Source organism: Trachypithecus francoisi, unplaced genomic scaffold, assembly GCF_009764315.1.
Source record: "Trachypithecus francoisi isolate TF-2019V2 unplaced genomic scaffold, Tfra_2.0 Lachesis_group2, whole genome shotgun sequence".
In the NCBI taxonomy this organism is placed as follows: Eukaryota; Metazoa; Chordata; class Mammalia; order Primates; family Cercopithecidae; genus Trachypithecus; species Trachypithecus francoisi.
In genome coordinates this window covers 144,140,743-144,155,401 of record NW_022681465.1, presented here as the reverse complement: position 1 = coordinate 144,155,401, position 14,659 = coordinate 144,140,743, and the positions used below count along the sequence as shown (strand labels likewise).

Sequence of the window (14,659 nt, the reverse complement as noted above, 5' to 3'; positions counted from 1 at the left end):
TCTGCTTCCATCATAACTGTCCTGTTAAACTCATCTCTGATTGTTGTAAAACTACTCCAAACTTAAAGTTCCCATGTGATTGTTCTTGTTGTAATTGTTCTCAAAGATGTTTAACACCAGGCCAGTGGCTCATGCGCTTTGGGAGGTGGAGGCAGGTGGATCACCTGAGATCAGGAGTTTGAGACCAGCCTGGCCAACATAGTGAAGACCCGTCTCTACTAAAAACACAAAAATTAGGCCGGGCACGGTGGCTCACGCCTGTAATCTCAGCACTTTGGGAGGCCGAGACAGGTGGATAACGAGGTCACGAGATCGACACCATCCTGGCCAACACGGTGAAACCCCGTCTCTACTGAAAAACAAAACATTAGCCGGGCATCGTGGTGGGCGCCTGTAGTCCCAGCTACTCGGGAGGCTGAGGCAGGAGAATGGCGTGAACCCGGGAGGTGGAGCTTACAGTGAGCTGAGATCGCGCCACTGCACTCCAGCCTGGGCAATAGAGCCAGACTCCGTCTCAAAAAAAAAAAAAAAAAAAAAAAAAATTAGCTGGGGGTGGCGGCAGGTGCCTGTAATCCCAGGTACTTGGGAGACTGAGATAGGAGAATCACTTGAACTTGGAGGCAGAGGTTGCAGTGAGCTGAGATTGTGCCATTGCACTCCACCAGCCTGGACGACAAGAGTGAAACTTCCTCTAAAAAAAAAAAAAAGTTTTTGTTTACTTTGTTGCAGCATGAAGAGCCCCACCCCCTTTCTCTGCCGAATCACCCAGGCGGCTGGGAGCCTGAACACATGTCCTGAAAACTGAAGGGCTGGTGTATGATGAGTAGGCCCTCATTTCTGCTCAGTAACGCGAGGCTCAGATTCGCATGCTCTATGCTCACTTCTACTTTGACCAAACCAACCATACCCCTGAATTTCCTTCCCACAAGATTCTAGTGTTTGAGGGTGATGATGGATTCTCTGTGTGGGACAGCAATGCTATTGCCACCTATGTGAGCAATGAGGAGCTGTGGGGAAGCGCTCCAGAGACAGCAGCCCAGGCCGTGCAGTGGATGAACTTTGCTGATGATAGCCAGTACCTGGGTGCTTCCACCTTTGGCAAAATGCACCATGACAAACAGGCCACCAGGATGCAAGGGAGGAGGTGAGGTGAAATCTGGGGCTACTGGATGCTCACTTGAAGATGAGGATTTTTCTGGTGGGTGAACGAGTGACACTGGCTGACATCATAGTTATCTGCACCTTGTTGCGACTCTATTAAACAGGCAGATTCTAGAGCCTTCTTTCTACCAGGGCATTCTCATTACCAACCGCTGTTTCCTCACCTACATTTACCAGCAGCCTCAGTTCCAGGCTGTCTTGGGTAGAAATGAAACTGTGTGAGAACATGGCCCACTTTGATGCTAAAATATTTGCAGAGAGTCAGCCTAAAAAGGACACTCCACGGAAAGAAAAGAGTTCACGGGAAGAGAAACAGAAGCCCCAGGGTGAGCGGAAGGAGAAGGTGGCTGCCCCTACTCCTGAGGCAGAGATGGAAGAATGTGAGCAGCCCAAGAATACCTTTGAGTTGGATGAATTTTAAGCACAAGTACTCCATCGAGGACACACCCTCTGAGGCACTGCCATGTTTTGGGGAGCACTTTGATAAAGATGGCTGGTCCCTGTGATACTCTTGAGTATCGCTTCCCTGAAGAACTCACCCAGACCTTCATGAGTTGCAGTCTCATTACTGGAATGTTCCAGCGATTGGACGAGCTGAGGAAGATGCCTTTGCCAGTGTCATCCTCTTTGGAATCAACAATAGCAGCTCCGTTTCTGGAGTCTGGGTCTTCCAAGGCCAAGAGCTTGCCTTTCCACTGAGTCCAGATTGGCAGGTGGACTCCGAGTCATATAAAAGGTAGGAACTGGATCCTGGAAGCAAGGAGACCCAGACACTGGTTGGAGAATACTTTTCCTGGGAGGGGGTCTTCAAGCATTTAGGCAAAGCCTTCAGTAAGGGCGAGATCTCCAAGAGAACATTTTTTACCATTGCCTAGCAGCCTGCACCTGCCCTACATGAAGATGGGGATCATTAAAGGAAATTGAACATTGCCAATAAAAAGATGTTTTCGTTCAACTGCTCATCAGCTGTTTAGAACCCCATTCTATTGTTTCCCTGAGTGTAATCCAGACTTTGTTTTCACACTTTCAAAGATGAGTAGTTCACTAGGGCAACTTACTAGGTGCCAGATAGTATGGACTCTAAAGTCAGCTGGAAGTGGGTTTAGATGCTGCCTCTGCCAAATCTTTGACTGTGATATCTTGGACAAGGTATTTAAGCTAAGGGTCTGTGGTTTGTTTGTTTTTTTTTTTTTTTAATGTGAAATGGGAATTATAACACCTAGCTCTCAGACTTGTTAAAAGACTCACATATGATGATGCATGTAAACAGCAAATAGCACAGCCTTTGGAACAGAGAATGTGTTAACATATAATAGATTTAAAAATTTACAATTTTAATTGAAAAAAGAACAATTAAAAATAATTATTTAATTGAAAAAGCATTCTTTTCAATTACAAGATTCTTTTTTAATTGAAAAGAATTTAAAGTTTTCAAGTAAAAAATATTCTTTTCAATTAAAGAAGAATCCTGTAATTGAACAAAAATTATTTTTCAATTAAAAATAATTTTTAATTAAAAAAACAAGAAAGATTCTGACAGTCTTTGACTGGTGAAATATTTCTTAATCATTTTGGCAGAAAGTGTCTTTCTCTAATTCTCAAGCATTGGCCATAGTTATTCTCTTGGAACTGACCAACCAGTGTAATCTATTTTCCCATTACAACTCTCCAGTCATTAAATCTTCTCTCCTCCATGGGAAGCATCTCAATTTCTTCCAACTTTCCTTAAAGAACATGCTTTTAAGGCCCCTCTCTATCATTGTTGCTACTTTTTAAAGTTCGCTCCAAGGTGTCCCTATTCATCCAGAATGGAGAAGGTGAAATTTGATCTGATAGTTGAAGGATTATTGGATTTTATGGAATATGTTCAGAGATGATGATGAGTGACATAAGTTGCAGTGAGGCGGTGGGATCACAAGTGTTTGCTATAAAGCCTGAGAATGTAGTTTAGGGAGAGTCTTAAATGCTTTTTCAAAGAATCAATTCTAGGCTGGGCGTGGTGGCTCATACTTGTAATCCCAGCACTTTGGAAGGCCAAGGTGGGTGGATCATCTGAGGTCAGGAGTTTGAGATGAGCCTAGCCAACATAGTGAAATCCCCTCTCCACTAAAAATACAAAAATTAGCTGGGCACCGTCATGCTCACCCGTAATCCCAGCTACTCAGGAAGTTGAGGCAGGAGAACCACTTGAACCCGGAAAGTGGAGGTTGCAGTGAGCTGAGCTTGTGCCACTGCACTCCAGCCTGGGCAACAGGGAGAGACTTGTGTCAAAAAAAAAAAAAAAAAATCAATTATATTCATATTCATTTGACAGCAAAATATCCTCAGTGTGCTTGAAGTGGGTGTGAGACATGATCAGATGGTCATTTTGGTGCATTATTCGTATAGTGGATGTAAAGGAAAAGAGAGAGAAATAAGGGAATCATTCATGTGTATTAATTGAGAATCAATATTAATATTAGTGTGACCTGGAGAAAGAGACAGATGTGAGGTCTATGTTAGCTATTTACAGGAATTATTTTAACTTTCCCTATTTCCTAGAATATCAAATGTGAATATGCTTGTCCACTTTTCTTCTTTTAAAACAAATGTTTATTAAATGTCAATTTTTAAAAAACAAAACATTATTTATAATTGCCAGGACTTTAGTCTGTTTGTGTTGCTATAAAGGAATACCCGAGGCTGTAATTTATAAAGAAAAGAGGTTTATTTGTCTCACAGCTCTGCAGCCTGTACAAGAAGCATGGCCCCAACATTTGCTTCCAGTGAGGTACTCAGGAAACTTCCACTCATGGCGGAAGGTACAGGGGCGCAAGCATCACATGGTGAGGGAGGAGGGACCAGGAGGAGGAGCCAGGCTTCTTTTAACAATCAGATGTCTCAGGAATGAATAGAGTGAGAACTCCTTCATTATTGTGAGAACAGTTCATGACAGATCTGCCTCCATGATCCAAACACCTGCCACCAGGGCCCACCTCCACCTTTAAGGATCAAATTTCAACATAAGATTTGAAGAGGACAAATACCCAAACTAGATCACACAGAGAATTAAAAAAAATCAAAAATAAAACATTGGAGATGTTTGTAGTTCAGGATAATGTGATTTTAAAAAGTTTCATAGAACAGAGAGCATTTGAACTTTACTTATAAGAATGGTTATGTATTAATTCTGTGACAAAAGAAAATAAGGCATTCCAAGTGGAAAAAACAAGGTTAGCAAAGGAAGGTAAAAGATCAGGTTATATTCAAGGAAAATTTTATTAGTTTACAGTTGTGTTGTCTAATACTGTAGCTACTAGCCATATATGAACACTAAAAATTAGTTAAATAAAATTAAAAAGTCAATCCCACAGCCATACTAGTCACATTCAAAGTGCTTGTAAGTTGTATATAGCTAATGGCTAGTATACTGAACAGCACAGCTATAGAACATTTCCATCATTGCAGAAAGTTCTATTGAGCAGTGCTGGGCTAAAGAATGATGCTGTATATAGAGAAGTAAGAAATTATCAGATTTACACACACACACACACTCACACATACACACACATCCCCGATTTTGAGTCTGAATTTTAGTCTGTTGGTATATTAACATCTGTTTTGGTTAAAAGAAACAAAATGTAACTTAAACTGGCTTAAACAACAAATGGAGTTTGTTAGCTCAATTATCTGAAAAGTTCAGAAATAACCTCGGCTTCACAAATAGCTCCTTCGAGCTTTTGCTGAGCTTCCATTTGATCTTCTCTTGTCTTTTTTCTTCTGTGTATTGGCTTTACCCTCAGGCTGGCTTTCCAATATAGAAAAATAGCTGAAGTAGCTCTAGGTCTCAAGCTCCCAAATGACATTGTCATACCTGAGACTGGGTAATTTATAAAGAACAGAAATGTGTTGGCTCACAGTTCTGGAGGCTGGGAAGTCCAAGATCGAGGGACTGCATCTACTGAGGCTCTTGTACCATCACATGGTGGAAGGCATTGTGTGGGTGACAGAAAAAAATAAAGAAAATGAGAGAGAGAGAGAGCAAAACTCACCTTTACAACAAATCCACTGGTGTGATAATAAATCCACTCCTGTGATAACAACATTAATCTATTCATAAGGAAAGAACCGTCATGACCTATGCACCTCTTAAAGGCCCTACCCCTCAACACTGTTGCATTGGGGATTAAGTTTCCAACAGAAGAACTTTGGGGAACACATTCAAACCATAGTACACATAATTCAGAAGAAGAGAGCTTATCTTCTTTTTTATTGAGACTGAGTGTTGTTCTTGTTGCCCAGGCTGGAGTGTAATGGCACAGCCTGAGCTCACTGCAACCTCTGCCTCCCAGTTTCAAGTGATTCTCCTGCCTTAGCCTCCCAAGCAGCTGGTATTACAGGTGCCCACCACCATGCCCAGCTTTTTTTTTTTTTTTGTATTTTTAGTAGAGATGGGGTTTCACTGTGTTGGCCAGGCTAGTCTTGAACTCCTGACCTCAGGTGATCCAACCGCCTCAGCCTCCTAAAGTGCTCTTCTTCTGGATCTTGACCATAGGAAAAAAAATTCCTGCACATTTTTGAACTTGCCCCATTTATGTCCCTGCCCAATCCTGCACTCTTTTGCTATGGCCAAGGGAGTGTCATGTACTGACTGATGCCTGACACAATCAGTGTGGCATGAGAGATAGGATAATGTTAATGGGCTTAGGCCCATCTGGGCCAATCTTTGAGGTGAGGGTGGAGTCAGTTCTACCCATAAGCCATCTGGATTCCACCCAGCCTGGGTGTGGTTAAATGGGGCTCTTTTTAAAATGCCATTCCTGTTGCAATTCCCAATATGAAATCATTATGTAATTTTATTTTTTTAAATGACAAATCTTTACTTTATTTGACTTGATTAGGTTTGAAAATCTTTAAACTGTAATACAGATAAAACAGAGAAAAGATACAGCAAAGAATAGCCAGAATTGTGTTTTTAAAAAAGTGTTATGATTTTATTTAAAAAACATAAATTCACAAAAGGTAATTTAAGTTCAAAACTTTAAGGAACTGTTTGTAAGGCACTTAACACACAATATACATACTGCTATATGAAGAATATTAAAATCCATGCACTGTGTAGTCAAATAAAATCTTCATTATCCTATTGCTCCTCTCTAAACTGCTCCCTTGACACAACAAATGAATAAATAAATTAATTATTAAAAACATTACCAAGCAAACAAACAAAGAAAAAGTCTTCAAACTAGATATCTTAGAGTCAGCTGTGAAAATGATCAACTCGTCGTGAAAAAAAAAACAGTTTGACACATTATGAATGAAGTGAACCACATTAAATCTGTGTAAAATTAGTCATGTCTTGATTGATGGCTAACAAAAAAATGAGAAAGCTAAAACTCCATATAAATGTATATGGAACTTGACAATGATATCAATGAAAAATTTTCCATTAAAATATTACCATTAACAGATTAATAAGGCTTATTTTGCATAATGACAATGTGAAAATAGTAGAACACATACTTCCCATAAAAAGTTACATGTTACTTTTTACAGAAATGACTATCCTATTGCAAAATCAGCAGGATCAGGGAGTCTGGTTTTAGAATGATCTTGTTATCTCTTTTGCTCTCTTATTCTTTTTTTTTTTGAGACGGAGTCTCGCTCTGTCACCCAGGCTGGAGTGCAGTGGCCAGATCTCAGCTCACTGCAAGCTCCGCCTCCCGGGTTCACACCATTCTCCTGCCTCAGCCTCCCAAGTAGCTGGGACTACAGGCGCCGCCACCTCGCCCGGCTAGTTTTTTTTTTTTTTTTTTTTTTTTTTTTTTTTTTTTTTGAGGCGGAGTCTCGCTTTGTCGCCCGGACTGGAATGCAGTGGCCGGATCTCAGCTCACTGCAAGCTCCGCCTCCCGGGTTTACGCCATTCTCCTGCCTCAGCCTCCCAAGTAGCTGGGACTACAGGCGCCTGCCACCTCGCCCGCTAGTTTTTGTATTTTTAGTAGAGACGGGGTTTCACCGTGTTAGCCCGGATGGTCTCGATCTCCTGACCTCGTGATCCGCCCGTCTCGGCCTCCCAAAGTGCTGGGATTACAGGCTTGAGCCACCGCGCCCGGCCCGTTTTTTGTATTTTTAATAGAGACGGGGTTTCACTGTGTTAGCCAGGATGGTCTCGATCTCCTGACCTCGTGATCTGCCTGTCTCGGCCTCCCAAAGTGCTGGGATTACAGGCTTGAGCCACCGCGCCCGGCCTGCTCTCTTATTCTTAACATCTTTTTTCCTCTTTTTCCCTCAAAGGTGCTCTTCTTCATCTTCTACTCTTTCTCTCTTTGTCAACATAGCTATCATCATATTTATTCTAAAATTCTTCTTTCTTTGAGAATGAGCAGCCTATTTCCTGTTTCCCCTTTTCCAATTCTGAACTTGCCACATCTTGTCCTCATTCTCCTCCTCTTCCTCTTCCTCATATTTTCTAGGTGGACCAGCTCATCTTCCACATCACCTTCATTATCTCTATTTTCATACTCATCCTCTTCTTGGGAGTTGACATTCATTCTCTTTCTTCCCAAATCCCTCTAAGTGTGTTTTGTTGCAGCAGTTGAAAAATATACTTTCTGTAAGAACGTTTGGGACTGCTAAGTAAGTGAAGGTTTTACAGAACTCTACTAAACTGAGCTTTTTAAGTTTTGGTTTCATTCCAAATAAAATCATTAGAATTTTGGCATTTTCTTGCCAGGACTTCTAAGCCCCCAGAACTAGTATTGTTACTAAGAAAACAAGTCAATGAAGGAATTATGCTTCAGCCATACATAGAAACACTGGTTCTTTGAAAAGATCATTCATCCCTTCAATTTCTCCATTGATGACTGGCAACTATTAATGACCAGTTTGGTCACTCAGACTTTGCATGACTTCCTCCTCCTCTGTTACCACTAGTCTCATTTTTCCCCTCCCTCCTTTCTGTACCAACTCTAATTTCAAAATTAAAAAAAATAGAAAATGAATGAAAAGGAAAACAAACATACCACTCACCTCCAACAAAAAGATGTGTAAGATAAAGAACAAAATAGGCAATGGAGTTCAAACAGGTGGGATGTTAACTTGGCCTCCTTTTCCTCTTCATGCATACACATCCATAGCTCCTTTCCTTTCAATGGACGTTCAGATACTTGCATTATTTTAAAAGTATATAATATGATCAGAATTGTAATTTTGGAATATTATTCAGATGGTGGTGTGTGTAAATTGAACCAGAGAGGAAAAAAACCAAGAAGCAGGGAATTAATTAGGAAAGTATTCTATTAATCCAGGCAAGAAAAAAGGTGGATTAGCCATGGTTTTTCTCTCACTGGAAAATAAACAGAGGATAAAATTCCTAGCAGTGTTATGAAGCTATAATTTGTTAGACCTGTCTTGGAAACTAGGTGATCAGCAGGGAAATTATAGTGACTTTACTAAGAAAAGGGAGCACAGAAGAAAGCAGAAGAAAGACCAGAGGAATGCTGGTAAATTCCACTTGGGCACTTATTGAAATTGAGGGGCATCTTCAGCATTTAGGTAAAGTTTTCCCACAGGTAGATAGCAAAATGGAACTGAAAGAATGGAGTTGAGAGTGAATCCCCAAAGATAGAAAGGCTTGAACAAGCAAAAAAAAAATGTGGGTAGAGTACCATAAAAAAACTGGTATGTATAAGAAGAGGTACTTAGCAGTGAATCTGAGAAGAAGAAGTAAGGTAACTTGTAGGAGAATTCTGAGAGTTAAATACCTGGAGTTTGAGAGAGGAGAGAATTTAAGGTGGTAAAATGTGTCTATCTGGGGGGAGAAAAGAGTGAGAGGGGTTTGTGATTATTCTATAAGTACTTGCAAAGTGTTTAACCTCCCAAATAAAAAGGCATATTTCTTTTCCACATATGCGAGTTTGGTCCAATTCTAGATGAAATATGTAGGCACAGAGTAGAAAAAAAACACCTCCCATCCCTACTTTTTTTCTTACTGTTTTTTTCACTCCAGATAAAAGAGAAAGTTGAAATCAGCTTGATGTGGTCTCCACAGAGAGTCAAATACCTCAGCTAGCTTCAGCTGGCACTTCCAGAACTACCATCCACCTTTGTTTACCCTGCTTGTGACCCATTGAGGCTTACTTAGTTGAATTATGTCCAGGGGCTTCCTTGCCTCCTGTTTTCCTGATGGGTTTGGACAAGGGTGAACACTGGTGGACCAACACAGGGCAGTAGTAAAATGTTATTGAGTATTTTCCTTCTGGTTTTCTCCATGCTGCATCACTGCATGTTGGCTCTGTCCCCCTGTGGTGTCTTGTCTACAGTAGGGACCAATGGGATTGGGTCTGGTTTTAGCTCAGAGTTGTGATGTAAGCATTAATAAATGACCTACAGGTAAGCACTTTGTAATATCCAGGCTCCATATTTACAGTTTGACTGCCTAAATTTCCCTTTAAACCTCTGACATTCTATGAGTGTGGACTAGTGCTTTGCTGTTCAGTATAATCTGTGAAATAGCAGGATCTACTTTTCCTAGCAACTTGTTAGAAATGTAGAATTACAGACATTCCTCCAAACCTACTGAATTGGAATCTACATTCTCAAAAGATACGCAGATGATTTATATGTACATTAGGACTTGGGAAATCCTGAGATAGTATACAATTATAGTTAAAGAGTATGGAGTTTAGGGGCAGAGTGACCTGCTTATGAGTTTTGACTCTTCTATTATTTATTCATTCTATGAACTTGTGACAAGTTACTGGCTTTTTTGAATCTCAAGGTTTAATCTGAAAATAATAATCCTAGGGATGTTGTGAAGAGTCAATAAGGCAATGCAATTCTGTGTTGTTGTGCAGCACTTATTCATTAAATACTTACAGTTAAAGCCAATAAGAAGGAGGCCATTAGCCTGAGATTGTCTCTGTAATAGGAACTCCAACATAAGCAAACCAAAACTCAATTAAATGTAAACAGTAAAACACAAGTTAAGTTTAACCAATCAGAAACCTTCAACTAACCTCTAGCTTGGGATTCTCCACTGCATCACACCCCAATAAAGAAATGCCTAGCTATAGCCTATCAAGTAACTTCCCTATTTTGCTTTCATGGTTGATCTAAAAAAGCTTGCTACTCCCACTGCAGAGAGGGGCTGTCTGAACTTCTGGTTCTGTTTTCCTTTTGGCTTTCCTGCTTGATTCGTGAATCATTCTTTGCTTAAAAAAATTCTGTTAAATTTTTGCTTAAGGTTTTTCTTTTAACATTATGGATACCTCCAATGTTCCAAGCACTGTGCTGGGTGCTCAGCAGTCAACAAGACAGACAGTCCCTGGTCTCACGCAGTTTAGGTTGTTTTCGAGTCCTACGGACCAAAAGTTATGCTTTGGTCCTGGAATGAGGAAGCATGATGCAGTAGATAGATTATTGACCTCAAGGGTGAAAATACATAGATTGCAGCCCTCCTTCTTTTAAACGCATACTGAAGGGCCTTAAACAAGTCATTTCAGCTTTATGAATATTGTCTGCAAATGGAATCTTAAGAATATCGGGGGCCGGGCGCGGTGGCTCAAGCCTGTAATTCCAGCACTTTGGGAGGCCGAGACGGGCGGATCACGAGGTCAGGAGATCGAGACCAGCTACTCGGGAGGCTGAGGCAGGAGAATGGCGTAAACCCGGGAGGCGGAGCTTGCAGTGAGCTGAGATCCGGCCACTGCACTCCAGCCTGGGTGACAGAGCAAGACTCCGTCTCAAAAAAAAAAAAAAAAAAAAAAAAAAAGAATATCGGACTGCTTAAGCATATTCTAAACTGCGTTTCATAGAACACTAAACTTATGAGCTTCTCCGTGGAGGAGATAAGAAAGACACGTGACCAAATAAGTTTGGGAACTTAAGGAAATCACAAGTGAAACATTTCTTTAACTTAACTTTAAATGGAAGTAATTTTCCATTTCTGACACTTATTATTGACAAAGACTTTCTTTCCTCCTTTCCTTCTTCTTTCTCTCTCTCTCCCTTCCCTTCTTTCCTCTCGCCCTTCCTCCCTTCTTTCCTTCCTTTTTCTTTCTGTCTGTTGCAGTAATTTGGGAAGATGTTAGACTGTTTCCCTAAGACCATTGATGGATATGATAGTTTGAGGATCTATTTTAGTCAGGAGGGAAGGAGTACTTTTCAAGGGCAGTTCTCCACAGTCCTGGTCAGGATGACTCCATGGTTGTCAGATTTCCCAAAAGAAAGCACCAACGGTTAATAAAAGGGCAAGAAGGGATTTGGAGCATATCTTTAAGAGTTATTTGACATTGAGCAAGCCTCTGGCCCCTCAGTTTCTGAGTCTGTAAGAGGATGTGGGGTCAGCCTGGTGGCTCTGCCATGGTTTGGGAGGCTAAGGGTGTGTCTGAGTTGTATAAAAATCTAATTTTGGAAATGCTTACTTGCCTATGTTTGAGCAGAGAGCTGTGAGTTGGTGTTCATGAATTTTAGAGGCAAACTCTAGTGTTTCTCTTCTTGTTTCAGTTGGAAACTAGGTTTTCTCCAGTGAAAGCTGGCCTTTCTCTCCCAGTTTAAGGACTGGGATGTCCTGTATTTAGTTCAACAAAGGCCTACTACTTACTTAGATTAAGTACCCAAACCTGTATCACTTGCTTAGAGCACTGATTTCAGAAATATGGACATAATCCAGAATGATGCTTGAAGCTTGTCTCAACTGATATTTTTTTATTGTTCTCTCATGTAAAGTTCTCATGCCTTTATTCTGAAGAAGAGAAATACATCTTATCAAGTTGTACTTTCTTGAACTATTTTTCTTCGTACTGATAAATGGAATAGAAACTGTGTAAATAAGTACATTCTGGTTTAGTGCAGTGGGAAAGGAAGGAAGAGGGTGATGCATCAACAATTTAGGGCTGGAGATACAACAGAGGAGAGGGGCTAGGCATGGAGAAATGGGCACTGAGATTGGAGAGGAGGGGCCTCTGCTTTCATTCAGAAGAGAGGCTTTTCTCCCCACATCAATTCAAGACAAAGGCTCAGGTGCAATGGCCACAGAAAAGCCCCATTTATTCAGAAAGTACAAGGCAGTTGTTAAGAATATAGATTCTGTGGAAGACAAACCCAGATGTAAACTCAAGCTCTACAACTTACTGGATATGGTAGGGAAATTTACTCCTTTTAGTTCTTGGTTTGCTATTTTTTAAAATGTGGATAATAAAAGCACTGACTACATAAAGTTGTTTCAAGGATTAAATATGATGATGCGTATACTTTATATAATTTTATATGTTTAGCAATTGATTTATAGACAGCACTTAACACAATTTGCTACTGCTTTTATTTTTATATTATTGTCATTATTATTATTATAACTTTCATTTATCAAATTAGTGTGTACATTAAATACGTCAGGTCAGCATCATACCTGAGAGAAGAAAGCCTCATAGCCACTCACCTATTTTCATAATTCAACAGAGATTTTGAGGCAATTTAGCACTATGAAAAGAGAATCTTTCTGACCTGTGTGCAAATCCTGGTTCTGTTATTTGACAGTTTGAGAAAATTATTTTAACTTCTCTGAAAATTTGCTAGGTTATGAAGATTAAATGGATGATAAATCTGTATACTTAATAGAGGTGCCTCTCTTAAATAAGTCTTAGTGATAATAGCTATTATCATTACAAGTGTAGAATATTTACTTCTAAATTACACACAGCTGAAAAAGTTGATAAACCAGATCAGAACAGAAAAATGACTTAGCCAACATTATAGGACTGGAACCAAGATCTTCAAGCTTTAAGCCCAATGGTTTTGCCTATACATATATAGAACTCTCCATGAAGGAGTATTTGAAGTACATTTGAGCGGTGTGGAGCCCAGTGAACTTGCAGTGAGAGACCAAAGTTAAAATCCAGCTCTGCCACTTAGTGACTGGGTGACTTTGTGCAACCCATGAAACTTGTATGAACTTCCCTTCCCTCATCTTGTAAAATGATGACAATGACCCTTGTTTGCTTTCCAAGAATGTTGTGAAGTTCAAATGAGATTAAAAAAGATGTTTGAAAATTATAGAGAGAAGCAGATGTATAAGGGATTCATATTCATATTACATCCTTTAAAGTGGCAAGGGAACAGATGCTTAATATTAGTTTATTAGTATATTGAAAATAATTATTTTCTAGGTTCTGCTTTGAAGCAGGAAGGAGCAAAAGTGGTATTGTTTTAGGTACCCTTCATGCCAGCAAGGTGTGTGCATGCATGTGTGGATGCCTCCAACAGGCTGCTGTAATGAGAAAAAACCTGGGAGCTCCAGCTGCCTGGAGTTCTCGTGCATTCAACTTCAAAGAAACCAAGCTTGATATTTAAAGTAATTAAAGGTGATTCAAATCTTTACTTGAATCTCTTGGCAAAGATTAACAGGGATATAATTTATAACTGAAATCTTCTGACCATCCCCCTTTTCCTATTTCCTCCAATCCTCACATCTCTTACACTCTGAAGCCACTCCAAACCTTTTCTTTAAACCTTCTCTATCACATAAAAACTCAACTTGATTAACAACAACAAAACAATCAAAGAAAACAAGCCTTAGTGACTCTTCATTTTTCTTCTCACCTCTTATCTTTCAGCTTCCATATCTCAGCTTTTAATTGATTGAATATTTGTCTTTCTGATAAAAATTCCCTCTCTTTACTTTTCACTTTGTCTCTCTGCTCATTTGCCAATTCTATGTCACAAATTGGCCAGAGACAGAACTGGAGTGGCTGAAATTCATCTTCTGAAGATGGGAAAGAATTGAGGCATAGTAGGAAATGCTGAAAATGCAGAATTCTCATTAATACATTGGGGAAGGGTGGAAGATAATAAATACTTACAGGTTTATATGTGCATAGTTTAAATTCATTGCAATTTTGTTTTCTTTCTCTTTCTTTCTTTTTTTCTTGACAGAGTTACACTCCTGCTGCCCAGGAGTGCAATGGTGAGATCTGGTGTCACTGCAACCTCTGCCTCCCAGATTCAAGTGAATCTCCTTCCTCACTCTCCTGAGTGGCTGGGATTACAGGTGCCTGCCACCACACCCGACTAATTTTTGTATTTTGTATTCAGGGTTTCACCATATTGGCCAGGCTGGTCTCGAACTCCTGACCTCAGGTGATCTGCTCACTTCAGCCTCCCAAGGTGCTGGGATTACAGGCGTGAGCCCCACGCCCAGCTGCAATTTTGTTTTCATCTCTCCAAAGGAATGACTGAATTGTGGATATGGGGACGTGACGTGTGTATTATGACTCCAGTTGTGGAGTAGTTGTAGGAAGCTGCTTGTTTTTTGATTACTTTTCTTTCTTTCTTTTTTTTTTTTTTGAGACGGAGTCTTGCTCTGTCGCCCGGGCTGGAGTGCAGTGGCCGGATCTCAGCTCACTGCAAGCTCCGCCTCCCGGGTTTACGCCATTCTCCTGCTTCAGCCTCCCGAGTAGCTGGGACTACAGGCGCCCGCCACCTCGCCCGGCTGGATTTTTTTTTGTATTTTTTAGTAGAGACG

At 40.4% G+C, this 14,659-nt stretch overlaps 1 pseudogene; it reads left to right on the top strand.

The window, feature by feature from the left end:
- The first annotated feature begins 730 nt into the window (after nt 1-730).
- On the top strand, nt 731-2,036 carry LOC117066113 (annotated as a pseudogene).
- Nucleotides 2,037-14,659: the final 12,623 nt, after the last annotated feature.